Genomic DNA, 18,747 nt, shown 5'->3' on the forward strand with positions numbered 1-18,747 from the left:
ACTATTGTAAATACACATTCTGGATTAAACGCTGTTCTTAGAACTGCATCCTCAAAGGAATTGAAATAACAATTATAAGGAGAGGATTGGTGGAGAAAAAGGAAAATGTATGTCTGAATTGGTTGTTTAATTAAATGATATATTTTATAAACAATGTTAATTAAACATTTAATTGGTTTGTATGTTACTGTCATGAAAATCAGCTTTCTCATTTATGCTAATATAATGTTTGACTTGAAATGTCATTCACTCACGAAACTAGGCTGAATGGCTATATACTCATTAAATAAATTTTTAATGACTGCAGAAATAAACAAAAGAACTTTTGGAGGTTTGAAAAGTGGAACCTCTTTTGTAGCATTCATAGAAAAAAGAAAACAATTCCCTTGGGAGATTTATATATATTCCTGCAAAAGATGACTGACTTAATATGGTGTAGTATGTAACAAAGCAGAAAATGCTGACTGGCTTAAAAACAAAAAACAAAAAACAAACAAAAACAAAAACAAACGAAAACCCTGCAGAACTTCAGTCTGGAAGGTTTGATGTTTTCATGTTGAGGAAAAGATAGAATGTGAATTTGAGGGGATGTGAATTCTAAAAGCTTTCTTTACTACATTTATCTTCTTGTGAGATTTTTCTACTCTGCCTGTAACTCAAGTCAAGGAAGAGGTGCTTTTATGTTGATTATTTTTTTCCCTAATGTAAAGGAAAGCAGCACACAGTTGTATGTATTTATTTCTGTCACTTGTACAGGGAATTTGATTCTACACTAGGAAAGGAACTGGGTTTCTTGATTCCCTTGTAAATTCCTTAAGTGAATTGTCTGTAATTTTAACTAAACAAGGTAAGGGCCAGATTCTGTTTTCTTTACTCATGCAACTAGTTCAGTTGGCAGTCCAAGGGAATTCACCACAGAACTAGTGCTTCTGTTACTTCTAATCTATAAACTGAAGACCAGGACTCCCTTTGTGGCATGAAACAAACTGTACAATTCCTCTGCCTCAGTTGTTCCATTTATTAAATTGAAATAGTAAAACCTACCTTCTCACAAGGGTGTTGTGAAGATTAATTAGTTTGTGAAGTGCTTTGATCTCATAAAACACGGTGTAAGTGCTAAGAATTATTATGAAGAATTATAAATTGTCAACCTTGATATGCACTGTGGGATGGTAGCTGTTTTATAGATACAAATCTACTCTGCTGTCCTTAGAATCACTGTTGCACTTTTTCTATGTGGCAAGACATTGACAAAATGAGCCAATTTGGGGAAAGATGCAATTTTTGGAATAAAAAGGGAGACCGCTGACTGTCTTAAGGATCTTTCTTCTACGTAGGACTCAAAGATTGGAGATGCATTTTTCTTCAGAACACCTCTATCCACAGCAGGAGAGTGGGTAGTTGCATTTTAAATACCTCCCCTATCCGAAAGAAAACAAAGATATCTTTTACTTCAGTTCCTTTATGAGATCTTAAGTATAGGATAAGTATTCAAGAGGATCTTTTGCTTCTGTTTTATATGAATAGCTGTTAAATCATTAGTATGTGAATAATTAATTCAATTAAGCTTAATAGGAAAAAGGCTTTAAGTCACAGGAATCTTTTCCATTAAAAGCCCTATTATCCAAGATTATTACATTGCAATCGAGTGAAAAAAATTCAGAGCTTTATTGCCTAACAGGCAAACTGTGGCATTTACTCTATTAACAAGAAAATCTCTATCAGCTAAAGAACCATGTAATAGTTTAAGTTGCTCTGAGGATATTGCATAGATGCATTCCAAAAACAAGTAAGGGTCATCAAACACTTAATCTTAAATTGAAATTTAACTTTTAACATAACTGAGAATTACAGCAACATAAATCTATCTGATTTTTCTTCTGTAACGTATTCTATTGAATTGGTTTTGCTGATACTTGAAGATTCTGAAAAAGGAAATTTTTGTTTAGGAAAGATATTCATAAAGTTTTATTGCAGAATGCTGTGATAGAGCCTCAGCTAATGAGATGAATGCTAAATGTGTACTTAGAGTTGCTATACATAGACTTAGATATATGTTTATATAATGTATATGTGGACTGTATGTAGATATAGATTATATAAATTTCTATTAGCATATTTTTAAAAGTCAAAATTTGAATTCTGAGATGGGTGTTGGGACTGGATCATAACGTATTAAGAGTGAAGCTTTAAGGCCTTGCGTGTGGAAGGAAAATGAGTCCCTTGTTTAGAATTAGAAAAAACTTACCTCCCCTTTCTTACATAGATTTGTTCTTGTGATTCTATAGATAATTTTTCTTTTACATTTTGATGAGCATTACAGTAAAATTTTGGAAACTACTTAAATGAATTGATTTTCTATTTTTCTGATAAGTGTTTTAAGAAGCTGCAAGTACTGGAGGTCCTTGTTTATTTAAGTTATGTCTCCAGGATTTTTTTTTAATTTTTTCCAAAATGTTTTTCTTTGAAAGGGAACAGCTCATTTGTCTGCCTGCTGTTTCAACTTGTTTTGTCATGGAGTTTTATAGAACGGTGAAGACAGTTTTTGAGAAATAATTTTTTAAACTCCTGAAATCTGGCTGTTATTTTTTAATTGAAAAGTCCAGGTGGTTTCTGTATCTCTTGGGACTAGATACATATTTTTAGATTCCTCCACAAATGTAAATTTCATTTGGCTTTCAATGTGCAAAGTACTTGAGGGAAGCTTTTCCTGGACCAATATGCGGTCCTGCTTAGATATGGAGAAATCGGATACTGCAAGAAATTCTGCTCTTGTGATATTTCCAGATAAGTTCTCCAGACTGTGTAAACAATTCAGAGGAGTGTTTTTAAGCATGCTTATTCTTGGTTGTTATGTTAGCCTTTTAGGCTGCAATGCAGGCATTTGCTGTAGCCGTTTAGTTTGCACACATTTCCTTCTGAGTAGGCATCCCTAGAATAGTCTCTGCTTCTATTAGCCTAGAACCATGTAATTCAAGGAGAGAGAAAACAGAAAAGTTTGGAAAAACATTGTTTTAAATTCAGTTGATTGTGCCATCTGTACGAGCAGATGGGAAAAATGTCTCAGGGCTGGAGGGAGACTACAAGATCAAATCACAGAGAAAGAACTTACACACAGGCATGCTCAATGTCAGAACTGAAAGGACCTCAGCAGTTAGTGCAGTGACCTGACCTGCAGCCTGGCCCCTCACAGATTGCTGGCTTTATAGTGGGTGACGTTTCAAGGGGGCATCATCTGTATCCTGTGGATCTCCATGACTTGTAGTCTGCAAAAGCTCTCAGTTCTGAAACAGAAAAGAACAAATGTTCATGTCCCCAAATTTTTCTCACATGTGAACTGTAAACCCAGATTTAGCACTTGATGGGGATGGTTTGGCAGAGCGTGTCATCCTCCGAGCTAATTTCTTAATTGGGTGATCGTTAATTATAGACTATAGAATATACCAACCAGGCTGTCTCCGCTGAGACTGCTTTTAAAAATCAGACACTTCAAAATATTTGTTCCAAGCTTTGTCTTTAAAAGTGAAAGGTATTTAGAGGCATATGGCCTTTTAAAAGACTTTCAGATTAATGTAAAAAATCAACTACTTCTCTGGAAGCCTTCTGCAGGGTAACATCCACTGCTGCACTGTCAGTTGTACTGTAGAAAGTGTTGCATGACTGCGTGTTGCCTATTTAAAACATTTATTGAAAAAGTGTTCAAAAGTTACTGAAAAACATTACAGTGCTTTCTCTTCAGCATCAGAACAGAAAAAAAACCCAAAAACACAGGGTTGAATAGCTGCTAGGGAAATGCTTTTGAGGTGTGTTTCATGTACATTACCCAAAACTGATGCAATATGGCTAGGACCAAAATGTTCTGGTTTGCAGTCTTCCCTCTCATGGACTTTCTCAGGACTCTTGAACTGTAAAAATTAGTAGCAAGCATTCTTGATACAAGATCACAAGTTAAAGCCGTTTGCCTTTGGATTTTGGGGGTTCAAATGTACTCTAATAAATGTAGTTAGTCTGTAAACCATTAAGGTCTGTTTTATCTTTCTGGAAAAAAAAAAAAAAGAAAGTAATTTACTGTTGCAAAGTAGTTTTTAATTGTTTTAAAATCTGTTTCATTGAAGTGTATTGTATGTGGATAAAGAAGAGACATTAGGACTGACGTAAAGGGTGGAGTCTTCTCTGACTCTTTACTCGGTTTGACTTAGGATAAGATGATTTCCTTCTCATGGGACAGAATGTCAATTAAGAACCACCATGTGTTTCGGTGTGGGAGAGACAGCATTACTTACAACATTACTTATTGGCTTGTTAAGATAAATGGCTAACATTAAGCCAATGTATCTGATACTGCAAAGAAAGAAAGATTCCGAAGTTCTAAATGCTTCTGCTTATATGGGAAAGTAACATAACATTAATTTACCATGAACATGAGGTTTATCACAATCTACTTTGTAGTTTTTTTTTTTTTTAACCAAGATATTACAAATTTCAAGCAATGAAAAATACTTGAAGAGAGCTTATAAACTGCCAACATTATGATGACTACAGAGTGTTTTATATAGTTTGTCGAGGATGTAAATAATTGATACACCTTGCTGCTAAGCGCCATTCTTTCAGAGATAGACTGTATGTTTCTTTCATTTTATCATCGTCTCTCATTATCTCTCTATCTACTCCATCTGGTTCTGTATGCAAAAAAATAGAGATGGCAATGAGTGCACAATCTGGGAAATAAGACCCAGGCAAGGAGGCACTTACTGAAACATAAAAGTTTATTCCTCTGCTTTTTACATTTATTAAATTATATGCACTAAAGTTTATTTCATAACCGCATGACAGATCATTACACTTTTATCTCAGCTAACATTCAGTAGTGCCGTGCATCTTTAGTCCGTTGGCATTTTCTAGAAGAGGATCTCCAAACCACATAATACTTACAAATATTCTGTTATCCTTAATTACGTTTAAACGTGCTTTCATAGTGTTAGCATTACTGCAGAAATGTCATGTCATCCCCTCTCTGACTGCTATACATTTTTTACTGTTAGATTTTTAAAGAAGTAATGGAATAGCCATAAGACAGAGAAGTCATTTGTTATTTTCGTGTAATTTCAGTAGACCTTCAACAGAAGAAGTCTTGTTGTGGAAATATTTATCTAAAAAGAAATCATGCCTTTCTAGGGGCTTTGCTGTACATTTAAAACAACCAAGGGGGGTGGGGGGGGGGGATGAAAACCCCGTTATTTGAAACTAAAAACATCTTTGTATACACAAGGATTAGAAAGAAATCTTCCCTCTGCACATTGTTCTCTAGGTACCCACTTAGATGCACATGATGCTGAAGCCAAACTTCCTGTCACCATCTCCTTTGACTTAGTTGGATGGACTCAAACTCTACAAGGAGTTTAAATATAGTGGTACTATTCGTATTGCTATATTTAACACTTTATGTGATCTCCAAAACTGTCCAGAAACATTACATAAGGGTGAATTGGTTATTGTGGTGATATGGTACTTTTTTTTTTTATCCTTTTGTGTTAGTATTGTCTATCCATAAATACTGTAATTTGCATGTATTGAATGAGATAGACTCTAACTCCACCTGCCACATCTTGTCTGGTCCTCTCCTCTTTTAAGTTTCTTTAAGCTTAATCTGTTTGTTTTGTTTCAGTGTAGCTTTAATTTCTGTATCTAATCAATCAATCTAATCAATCTAAATCTATGATTTATGACATTGCTAGGAAAATATGCTTTGTACTGGTGTTAAAACTAATAATGAAAATCATTAGTGATGGGAATACAACCCCCACAAGAAAATACAACCCTACTGAACTGGAGAGTAATGTTTGTCCGGTGTCAAGAATGAAAGTAAATATTGTTGCTTTTATTATTCATTATAGTGACTACAGAATCTTGGAAATTAATTCAGAGGAATTAAAAGATATTAGATGAATAAAAGACAATTAGGAAGTATATGACTGATAGATGGGATGCCCGAATTATGTAAATTCAGAAAGGGAAAGGTGAATATGACTTAACCTTATGGTTGAAAAGAAAGCATTGATAGAACAATTTTTCTCACGTAGATTTTGGTTTTTTCTTTGTTTTCTTCTTGTTAGGTTTGCCAGTGCAATTAAATAGCAGGAATGGCTTTTAGTTTTGTTTCATAAGGTAATGGAACTGTTGCATATTGTGCTTTGACTTATGCTAGATACATTACTGATAGCTGAGATGACAAACCTAGAAAACTTAGTTTGGCCTGAGCAAATATCTCAAAATATCTCTCCTGTATTGCTGAATTTCTGAAGTCTGCAAAATGGGGTGGAAATATGCCAAGCTTAAATGTTCCATCCATAGCAGGAAAACACAAGTATCTATAGCAATAAGGTGAAGAAAGCGACGTCCTGATAATTCCGGATTTTTAATTCAACTTCAATTGAGAGAAAAGTTCTGTAAATGAGAATGCATTTATATTTGTTAGTTTTGACAGGTAGGAATAAGTGAAAGGTTTTATTCATTACAGTTTTTTGTTGCTCGGCAGTTCTCACTGGCCATGGAAAATACGATGTTCAATGTGTTGTTTAAAATAAGCTGATAGCTTGAATTTAGTTTAACAAATGATCTTTTGTACTCCATCTCAAAAGCATGATATCAGTTAAGAGATTAAGGTGTCAGCTCTGCATTGTAGCCTTTATTTACCAAGAAAGAGGTCTGTCTTGAAGTCATCTCATAGCCAGAAACCTGGCAGAGCTCCCATTTAGATAAACAAGTACCTCTCAGTGTAGACAGAAATGTCTGTGTTAGCAAAGAGTCTGAAGGGGAATGGGAAAGGGCCTCTCTTCTGTCCCTGTAGGATGTCTGGGCTTTTCTTTTACATCGTTTTTAATATTGTATTCAAATGAAAATAAACAGAGTGAGTAAATATACATCAGTGGCTGACAGCAGTGTGGCAACTTGAGTGGTTCTGCCCCATTTCTAACTGATCATATTATTAGCACTAGCAAAGCTCTCTTCTCCTTTCTTTTGTTAAAGAAAAGCACTATCCTCTCCCCTTCTGACTTTCCTTAGTGTGCTTTGTTATTTGCCCCATCTAAGCATGCTTAGCCAGACTTTCTGTTCAATAATTTCCTATTGTAATGTCTATACAAACTATAAACCTTCAGGAAAGTCAGTAGTATTTTCATGGTCAATTTTTCATCCAGTTACAGACCTTGCTTATTCCTTAGTCGATGTTTTCCTCTGAAATTTGCCATGTGCTCTGTTTTCTTTTTTTTCCTCATAGAACAACTGTTTGAAGTAGGGGGAGGGAGCAGTTATTGCCTTAGATTAGCTGCATTAAATTACCAATTTATCTTGATGTCATGCTTCTGCTTACTAACAACCACTTCAAAATGCACAGTTTTCACCCAAATCCAGTGGGGCCATTGTTTCTTTTGTTTATGGAGCTGCTGTGACAGCCACAGTAAATGGTGAGTTTTTAATTCGCTTTCCTTATGAAGATTAGGATCTTGGCTAATGACTGCATAGTCATAAGTGATGATGCATTTTCCTCCTACGCTCTTGCTGCTTAGAACATATATTAATTGTGCAGATGGTAGTGGCTCAGCTATGTGTTTGCTTTCCATCTCTTTCTCTCACGACATTTACACCGTGCAAAGAGGGTGTATTGCCATCTCCTTATTTATGAAGACTTGTGATTCATCACCTGTCTTTTAAATCAAGTACTAAGATTATATTTTGTTGCTAAGAGGCAGAATTTGGATGTATGCTTTCTTGTTTTAATCACACCTGTGTCAAGCTTTGCCTGAAACCTTCAAGGAAATAACAGCCATAAGCACTGGATTTTCTTCTTCATTCCTTCATGTGAAACTTGCAGTGCCTGTTTTATTTGGGTAACTCTGTCATTCTTTATGTGTTCCAAAGATTCACAGATATCTCTAGCTAAACAACCCAAGATTTATAGATATTTCAGTTTCACCTTAAGGACTTCCTTGAACTGCTAGACATCAAGCATGGCTTGTATGTGGCAGATGATAGAAAATAATTACTTATATATTGTTCTGGTTTTCTTTCTTACTCATATTCATTCATTCTTATGGTTTGTTAGAAACAGTAAGAAAAATAACAACTTAGGCGTAACTGATAAAGATAATTGCTTAAAACTAATTTCTTCATTGATGTCGTATCTGTCATGACCACGTTACACATCCGGTTGATACTTCTTTCACAGAAAAGTAGGCTTTCCTGTGTTCAAACATTTGTTGGGTTTGTTCTTCACTGGTTTTATCTATTTTCGTATTCTTCATTTTAAGTCTTATTTATTTGAAGTATCACTCCTAGGCTGTTACTTGCAAATTCAAGGACCATTTATTTTGTTCTTCCTACTTTATTTTGCTGTTCATTTGTGTGGGAACATTCAAAGGAAGTGTACGGAATTACTTTTTAAAATGGATTTGTGTAATCTGAGAAAATGGTTCCTTTCCTGTCAATGAGTTCTACCTCTGATGGTTCCTTATCAAGTGTGTGTACTGCCTGTGGTGGTATAGGGATTAATACCTCTGTATTAATGTAACTAGAAGCTGCTTGTGGAGGGGACAGGAATTGGTTAGCTTTGGAGTCAGAGAGAAGTGTTACACTGAAGGAGGTAAGTGTCAAGATTCCCGAAAGAAATGGTCACAAAATATTAGAGAAATACTTGAGGGAGGTGGAACAAGAAGGAACTTATCAGAGAATTGCAGGCTTGCACCCAGTGCGTGGTTTTTGTTACCAAGCACTGATGCAACAGCAAAGGCTTTGCGTAACAACTATTGCGTAACAACTATTTTGTCTTGTGATTGAGTTGCTGGTGTTCTGGATTTAGGAGTCATACTGGTGTTCCAAGTGGAGAAAAGTTACTGGGATCTTGTTAAGGCACTGCAGTTGTTATTAAACAAGTTGACTAACTAGAAAATAGCTTTATTGGGATAAATGAAAAGCTGAGAGAGATCTTCTGTACCGTAGATATACTTGCATGCTTTCGGTATTATAGATTTAAGATCATTGAGTATTGAAAGTTCAGAAAAATGCAGCAGATTTGAGTGAGATTACTATCATCTCTGTTCTGTATAACATGAGTTATAATGTAAGTAAGCTCCATTTGATTTCTAAGGGCATGAGCATCAATACTGTGTTAAGGATGCCTATGATTAGACTTACTATTTTTCAGCTTGGAAGAACACTGGGAAAAGGCATTTAACCTCAACAATAAACTTATTAAACTGTTGGTACTATTTGCTAAATCTCTGATCTGTGTTTAGAAATGAAATTTACCATCTATAAGAGGCATTTTGCTCAGTCAGTAGCTGTAGTTTAACTTAAATGATCGTAAGAAATGTATGACGTTAGTGTTGAATTCCAGTCCACGTCTGAAATATCTGAAAGCAAATTTCTAAGTGAAATACTGGAATCTTGTGGTAGAACAAATAAGAAGCTTCTGGATGTTTCTGAGTATTTCACCCTATGCAACATTTAATTAGATGGGAGTATGTATTGTGAAATGATTAAGTCTGAGAAGAGTGCTGGAGCTGGCCTGTACAGATCTATCTCACCTGCTCAAGACATGGCAAAGATAATTTTCATGTGCCTTACCACTTTTCTCAGTGGAGAAACACACTTGTTGGTTCATTGTGTAGCAGTTGTCTCCTACTGTCCCCATATTGCAAGCAGTGCTGACCTGAAGACCATACCCATGCTATGGCTTTCTGTTGAGCTATTATTTAAAAAAAAAATCTCTGTGAACATCTTTCCAGTAAGTATTATGCTTCACACTGGGATTGATGTGAACTGTTATTATCCTTGTACACTAAGAAAATTAAAATGTTCTATCCCTGTTGTTGATGAAAACTGTCATGTCCTATTACTATCATATGATATCAAACACCAGCGTTGACATGCTGGCATTCATAATGAATTGAAAAATAACATCTGAAAACCATGCGCAGTGGAGAGTCAAATCAGCAGATTTGACACTGGACAACAAACTTAAAGTCTTGATTTTTGAAATTCCTCCTTCATAAATGTGAATCCTGGAATATATTTGTTTTGTTTCTGGAAACTTCCTGCTTTAAAGCTTGTCAAACAGACTGAGTTTGTGAAGACACCTATATCATTCCAAAGGGCTGTGTCTGGATGGCCATTACTCCATGTCTGGGCTCAGAAATGAATAAGAATCTGTCAAATTAGACATGAGAGACGCAGACTCACTGCTGTGCCTCCAAGTCTGCTGAACGTGCTGTGCAAAAGATGCTTTCACCTCGCAGGCTTCTGCCAGTGCTTTCATTCACCTAAAAGCACCTGTGCATTTAATCAACTAAATGTTTTCCTGAGATAATGGTCATTGCTGTGAATTTGATTTACTGAGTTTTAGCAAGTGTTGTCTTGTTGTTTATGAACAAAGGACTTTAAGTAAAGGCAAGAAGTTATTTTAATGACAGTACTTTTTTTTTTTTTTTTTTTAAAAAAAAACACTTTCTGCAGCACGATGTCCACTTTAAAAAGGTCCTTGGGTATATGGAATGAATGGCTCCAGAACAGGTCCAACTTATCCGAGATGAGCCTTTTTTCCCCATATTTTTGGTGTACTCAGGTGTGACTGATATTTTTCAATTGACTGCTCATGTACCTAAGATGTGTTCTAATTGTAAGTTTCCCTTGAAGAAAAGGTCTTATGAAGAGTCAGGCTACAAGAATAGTACATGAAAAGTAGTAAGGAACATGTTCTCCAAACTAAATTATAGAAGCACGCAATATAGAAAATAAAATTCATGTTACAGGGGGAGTTGAATTAATACATTAGTAACACATGAAATGTTAAAGTTCCAGATTCGAATATACAAAATGTTAAGCAATACTGTATGCAGAAGTATATGGAAAACATAGATCTGAATAAAACTGATTAGAATCAGTGGAACTCTTGTGTACAGAATCATCCCAGCCTGTTGGGCAGATCAGAGTTGTGTATCTTCCAAATCTAATTAGCTTTGTTGATCATAAATGCTGGTAAGTAACTATAGAAACCTATGGATCAGACTAGCATTAAAAGAGAAAATGAGAGAAAGGGATCTTGTTAAAATGAATGAGCTTTCTCTACAGTTGTCTATCTGCAGAATAAGCTGAGGAGGAATATGAGTAGCGTATAAGATAAAATGTGCAGAATAGACTGCTCATAATTAGTGTAAGTTAGACCTATCTTAAAGCATTTATTTGAATAAGGATTGCTCTTTCCATTGTAGCATTTTCATAGAATCATAAAAACATTTCAGTCAGAAATGACCCTTAGAGGCCATCTGGTCCAACCCCCTGCAATGAACAGGAGCACCCACCAGTGCTCAGAGCCCCTTCAGCCTGACCTTGCAGGTCTCCAAGGACAGGGCATCCACCGCCTCTCTGGACAGCCTGTGTCAGTGTCTCACCACCCTTATTGTAAAAAACTTTCTCCTTGCATCCAATCTAAATCTCCCCTTTTTCCATCTGAAGCCTTTGCCCCTTGTCCTATCACAGCTGGTCCTCCAAGAGTTGTGTATATGTTTTGTTGTTTTTTTTTTTCCTTTATAGGTGTCTTTACTAAGATCAATTTGTGCTAATAGGAATGTGTCATTTGATGACTCTATACTGTGAATTAGGCTGAAAATTATCCCTTAAATTTTAGCTGTCCTCAATTAAATAGTGTTCAGATGGAAATAATTGTTTAGATGTGGTACATGGCTACCATACAAAAAGAAGATGCATTAAAGACAGCTTGAATGTGTCAGATCTGGCTGTTAATTGTGGTGGAGGATCTCCATTGCTGCTTGGTGAACACACAGGGCAGGAGAAGGATGAAATTGTGTAACTTTATATTTCTGGGGGTTAATTGTTTGTCCATACATATAGAATATTTTACGTAATGTTTCTCTGTAATTTACAGCTGCCGCTTGTTTTGCTAGCTGTTATTTGCATTAACTGGAATAAGCTGTTGCTACTCCTAAGAATTTTGGTTGTCATTTTAAGTGAACTATTTCCCTAGTGTTTTTACATAATTTCAAAGTACTTTTTTAGAATGGTAAAAATATAATACTTTTTGTAGTTACATACCAACAATTTTTATTTGTATTTTACTTCTTTGCCAGACACAGCTTTTCATTTACTCAGTACTCTAGAATGGATTTCTGCTGTTCTCTTTTAAGAAGAAAAAGAAAACTAACTTTATTTGCAGTCCTGTCTCACATCCATAAACCACTAAATGATTCAATTAGGCATATATGCCAAGCAGGATATCGTATCATATATATAAATGTCTGCTGAAGTAAATTGGAAGAATAAATATGACCACTAAATCACCAATTGTTAAATAATCCATGGTTTAAGAATATTAAATAGATCTATGTTCTACATAATAAATGACCTGTCTTTATTAATACAACCTAAATGTTTCTTCTAAGATTAAACAACAGTGAATTAAAAGCAAGCACTTCCAGCTCAATTAACAGGGATAGCTTCTTGTCTTTCTTTATTTGATAATAATGCCTCCCATGCACTTAGTAGTGCAGAATCAGGCTCTTTAGACAGTGGCAAGCACATGAGGTGATCAGTGGTTCCTGTGGAATGTTAAGAGCAAAAGAAATAGCTGGAAGTGTCCTGTGAATAACTGCATTGGCCTGAAGAATGTGACTGTTGAATATTAATGGCATTGTGTCTCTCCCAAGAATTCATTTTGCTTTAGAAATGTCTTTAGCCCATCCCTTTGCAGTTTTGTGAGGTTTCAGCAACTGATATCTCTAAAGTGTTTTAACATGCCTTGGTCTAGAAATTTTTGAGATCTATATTTCTACAAGTAGATGTATGTGATGTAATTGCTATATGGTGCATAATTAACATCAGTATTAAAACCAGATTTTAATATGGAAGTATGGTTTCGGTTTGTTTTCCCAAAATTGAGTGATTCTAATACATTAAATTACTGCCTTTTATAGGGAACAGCTCTTTCACATGGAAACTCAAAATGATAAACTCAATCTGTTCAGTAATAACTAGTCTGTGGACCTGACAATGGCCTCAGAAAGAGCCATGAAATCCTCCCCTCAAGCTTGTAATTTCACAGTGCCCCTTTTAATTCTACGTGACAGTCCAGCTTGCTATGTATTATGGCAGTTATACCTCTCTAATGCCTAAAGTAGGCCATCAGTACTGCTTTATATACACTTTCAATGTGTGTGCTAATGGTTTTGAAAACTGGCTGTGGAATGTGGCCAATAATATGGTTCTGTGAAGTGTTCATGATGTGCTGACATCACAGCTTTCAAAAATAGGTAAATACAGTCAAGTAGTTCAGTGCCAAATGTCTTATTGCAGCAGTGGTGGTGGCAAAATCTTACCATCTGCTGATTACAAATATCTGTCACTTGGTAAAATAGAAAGTGAAATGATACGTTAGTATCACTGTGCTGTATCTAGATAACAGTGTTGTTAATATCTCCTAGCGTTATGGGCCTAAAGTCTGTAGGCAATACATAGGATATTTTGAGACTTTAAGATCATCCCTGTTACTTGCTTGCATTCTTTCTTTCTCTTTATTGACAGTTAATATTATAGTGATATTTGAAAGGATGTCAGTAGAGGACAAGTGCCTCTTATTGTTCCCTAAATACCAGAGCAAAATTAAAGTGTTTATTTGCAAAGCAAGATATATTGATCAAAGATAATAGTCAATTACATTTAGGTTGTTCTGTTGAATGTATAAAGTAGATTTAATCAGCTTGATTCCCGGTAGTATAAAACAGGGAAGTTTCTCATTCCAAACTTTTGCTGGCTGCATTGGGTTAAGATTTAGAAGGGAGGTGAAGACAGCTGAGAATTTATTTACATTGCCTTGGAAATTTTTCTGATGTGCTTAGTTGCTGCTTGTGCTTTCAACGTTGACTGCAAAGAAAAAAATTCTATTTCAGATTGTGTAGAAGCAGTAGTGATAGTGAGCAACTTAGTGAGTTATTTATTGGGGGGAAAAATGTAGAAAGAACTGGTCTATCTGAAATCCTACAGCCACAGTCTGTATCCTACAGCAGGGAGGCAGTGCAACTATCCTCTTGTTCCGGTCTGTGTGGTTGAAATTTTCTAATCGTAATTGATTTAATAAGGATTAACCTGTGTCTGTTATTCTGTAGCACTTTCCAGAGTTTGCCTTGAATCTGACAGTTAACTGTCTTCTGGTTTGATTGCTTTTGAGGTATCAGTCCCACTTCAGCTCAGGGAGACTTTGTTTTACTTTTGTCTTCAAATTTTCTGAGGGTTAGAATTTTACAGGTCACTGCTTGTCTTTAAAGGTTCTTGAAAGAAACATGATAATTTCAAGTCTGCATTATAGATATTTTTTTTTTTTAACTGACTTATTTTTCCCTTTTTGTATCTGAGGGTAATTCTGCTTATGAAGAATCCACATAAATTTAGTATTTCTATTGACATTTCCCTGTGGAAAATGAGTCTTCTTATTCTGACTCACAAAAGCCAGAGGAATAAGGCACTGTGGGCTCTTATCTTGCTGCTTCTATAAGAATTACTAAATAAGCTGAAATCATAATTCAGCTTTTCCCTTTTTTTGCTGAAAGTTGTTTTGACTTTCACATTAATTTTTTAGTTGGGTAAAAATTCCCTTCTCCACAGTTCTGAAAACACCTTATTGTCAGATCGTCCATGTAAATGTTTTTCTGAATAGGCAGGTTGTTAGTAATTGGTGATATTTTGTGATTTTATTTTGCTGAATTAATTATGTCCTAGAACATAAATTAGGAAAATGAAGAATAAATAAATGCAATTTCTTTGTAAAATCATTGTCCTGGGCACGAATTCATCACTAGCTGAGGAAGGAGCTGTAGACTGTGTCAGCACGAGTGCCATCCACCTTGCAGGTTTCATCAGCAGCTGTGTCCAGCTCTTGTTGGAGATTGGCTTATGCTGACATTTTTGGGATTCAAAGGAGAAGTTGCACACTGGTTAATAAGGAGCACATGATTCTACATTTGGATACAATTCCTGAGGGAAACAAGACTTTCATGCAGGTACCAGTGTTGCGGCATAGAATGGGAGTGCTACTGTAGTTGTTCCTCTCTGAAGACTCAATGAAGAGGCAGTCTGTGAGCAATTTCATTCTAGATAAGCTATTATAATGTGTTGTTTCTTCTACATTTTTAATAGCACTATTATCTGCAGAATCTGTGCACTGAGGCAGTATGTATTTTCTGAAGAAGATACTTCCTTTTTTTTTTTTTTTTTTTTTTTTTTCAATTATTTAATTGACTGTTGTATCTTTATCATCCAAGAAGAAAAAATGATAGTACTGGGTATGTATAAAGTTCAGCAAACTGGTTAGAACAAACTGTGAGTTAGACAGTGAGAATTAGATACCAAATCCTTGTTGCTCATGAGAAAGCTTACTTCCAATTCATAATTTCAAAACAGTAAGACAACTGTGTTTAAAGAGATTGTAAGATTGTAGTGCTTTTTTTGCTTTTCATGCCCCTATGTGAAGTTGAATTTTTTGAAGAAAAATAAAAAGCAAGAATTAGGAAATTTTGTGGTGAAGATGTTCCATACAGTCTGAAACACATCAAACGTTTTTCTCTTAGAACTTGAAGAATGATAATTTTTTTCCTTTTGAATATGACACAGCTTGTTCAGAGATGTTTTATGTATGTGATGTATACTTGTTGTGTGCAGGTTGACTTGTGTGGAAGCAGTGTAATTTTTTAAGAAAAAAATAGCTGCAATTACGCAATTTTTATTGCAGTGCTGGCATTGTCTCAGTGAGGTGCACATGTCGTTGTTCCTACTGGAAAAAGAAACATATTTTGCAAAATGTTTGGAAGTAGAACTTTCAGTTTTCTAGTGTTAGGCCTGCAGCAAAAACCTTATAAACTGGAAAAGTAGAGGAGATGGACTGGCTCTTTCTTCCAAGGCTGTTTCTTTCACAGACTGACTCAGTCACCGTGCTCATGTTGCTTCAGTGTTCTGTAAATCCTTTGGTTTTTTTTTTTTAGGGATCTTCCTTTTATTTATTTATTATTTCTTTTTAAAGGGAGAGATGAAGTGAATGCTGAAAGACAAAGATACATTTCCCAGTGATAAAATATTGAAATTCTGAAGTGCACCTTCTAGTTCTTCTGGTATATCTGTTTCATTGTGTTCCCTTGGTGTTATCTTCTAAAGAAGCTTGTAGTATTTCAGGGAGAGGCTGAGGTCATTGTACCAGAAGATTTTCCTGTTGTGTGCTTTTCGCAGGGATTTGAATTATGAACATGATGTTGTGGCTGAGTTTTGGATTTAGTGATAGGATGGCAAGCAATGCTATCTAATTTAAAAAACATTAAGAAAGCTGTGTGGGAAAAGAGATGGAAGAAAACTAGGCATCACTACATGCAAATCTTCAGCAAAAATTTGATCCTTCAGAATGACAATTCTTTTACTACAAAATACCAGCCAAATTCTACAGCTTTCCATGAGTCTTTTGAGATGACATTCAGATAGAATAACAGCCCATCCTTCACTGGAGAAAATTAGACTGAGAAAGAAGGATCACAGACATAGATATTTAATTTGCTCTGGAAAATCTTGTGTGCTCAAAAGTTCTGTATGCTTTCCAACTCCTTGTGTATTGTCAGCTCCAAGAATTCCTCCCTATCTTTTATTACCTTTAGAAAAAGTTTTAGTACTGTATATTTAGAGTTGTGCCTTCTAGCTTTAACAAGCACTCTTAGTGCTTTCAGGGACTGCTTACATATGTAAGTGTTGGGCAGGAAATAAAGAGAATATTTAAATGTCATTTTGGTAGTCCCAAAATGAAAAGAAAAGCAAGAAAAGTTGGAACTTAGGTGGAAATATAACATTTTGAGAAGAGGTATTAGAAGACGGCACAGATTCTGTGTAAAACTGAGTATATAATTTCTTTCCAAATTAAGCCATTGACACCAATAAAACTGTTTCTACATTTTATTATTATTATTATTTTTGTTTTGTTTTGTTTTTTTACATTAAAGCACATTGAGAAATTCTGTGAACAATTTGAAATTGAAAGATCTTAGCAGTCGGTAGCTGGATGTTTGGCACTAACGATTGACATGTAGAAATATCCCTTGTTTATCTGTTGTGAAAGCCAGCACTCAATCTGTGTTCGTATTATATTTTATGTGAATAAGCAAAAGAAAAATATCCAAACTCTGTAACTAGCAATAAATGTATTTTAATTTAAAATCAGATCTGTTAGTGTTTTTAACAACCTTGAAAAATGTTTAAATCCAATATTACTGCTTAGGAAAGTGATTTAATGAATTACATTTTTTCCCAGATTGTGCTGCACAGTTGAAACGGGGTGTGCTTGCTGCTGCTGCCAGTGCTTCCCACTGTCACACAGCAGGGCTGCTTCCGAGAAGCAGAGGTGATCAGTGGGTGTTGCTGCAGTACATGACTTCAGTAACTGCTTCTGAGAGAAACAGATAGCAATTCCCAGTCAGTGTGCACAGAACTCTCTGATGAAGTCCGTGATAAAGAGCCACAGTCTTAAGGAGAATAGTTTCCTTGCAAGCTTGCATTGGTCCTGTTAATTGAGAATCAGATTCTGTCTTAAGATCTGAAGTGGGATCTCACAATGTCTTCAACAGAATGTGTGTGCATGCATTTGAAGGAAGTATTAATCCTTGCATTTTCCTTGGCTTCAGCTTTGCCTTTTACTCAGTAGGGTCACAATCTGTCAGTGCTGGAGCAGAGAAGTGTATTATGCAGTTTTCGTACTACCACTCTGCTCAGAGGAGCTATCTGAAATTGTCACCTCCTTACTCGTCATTTCTGCTCTGTCAGTAAAGGTCAGAGCTGCTTCCTTCCAGGGCAACAATACGTTTCTGCTGCTTCTTATTCCTCATAGCTTTGCAGAGCCTCTGCAGCTCCAACAGGAATTCGGGTTCTGTCCGTCTCCACGTATCAGTAGTAGGGCTGTCCCGTCTCTCAGTGATGTTCTGTATTCTGCAGTGATGTCAAAACTGTTCAAGTTGCTATTCTGATTTTCACACTTGAACTTATAGAAAGGACAAAATGTATTAGATTTTGAAAAAATAGCCCCTAGGCAGTATTAAAAAAGAATTATTAACATTACCAGGACAGTATTATTTTGTTTTCATCTTTTAAATTTTGTTTTAAGAGTTTCTCATGATCTTCGGCTTTGGTCTGAGAAAGGAGCAGGACCACTTTCTTAGTCTTATATGGTGCATGGAACCTTCTTAAGGTTTGAGACAAGGACTGATTTTCAGTTTTCTCTGAAGTAACGGTCGTCTGAATTATTGTGAGTTACTGACATCAACTTCACTTTCCCTACAAGATATTTGGGGTGCAGGTCATTGCACTGAAGACTGCTTTAGATCATTAAGGATCACAGAATGGACTATCACAATGTTGTTCTCTGACAGCAAATAAAAAATCAGTGTATGAGACAGTTCTGTACCGTGTTTCATTTCACACAGTGTTTCCATGAGGGCATTGTTACTCTCTCATCATTCCTAATGACTGCAGTGTGTTGAGTCATGGAGTTGTTTTTATAAAGCTTTTGCTTTGTCCGTTGTTTGTTCTCAAGGTTACATTATACAGAAAATAAAATATATATTTTTTTCCCTTGTCCAGGCTGTGTAAAAAATATTTGTAATTATTTTATGAAAATTAAAACAGCTCTGCTTTGAGTAGGAGGTGGTATTCCTGCTTCAA

At 35.6% G+C, this 18,747-nt stretch overlaps 1 protein-coding gene across 3 annotated transcripts in view; it reads left to right on the forward strand.

Moving 5' to 3' along the window:
* Positions 1 to 18,747, forward strand: part of GABRB2 (gamma-aminobutyric acid type A receptor subunit beta2) — a 133,768-nt gene that overhangs the window by 50,438 nt on the left and 64,583 nt on the right. The window lies entirely within an intron of this gene.

Source organism: Centrocercus urophasianus, unplaced genomic scaffold (assembly GCF_019232065.1).
Source record: "Centrocercus urophasianus isolate 14NV4802_14NV808 unplaced genomic scaffold, USGS_Curo_1.0 seq_26, whole genome shotgun sequence".
Lineage (NCBI taxonomy): Eukaryota > Metazoa > Chordata > Aves > Galliformes > Phasianidae > Centrocercus > Centrocercus urophasianus.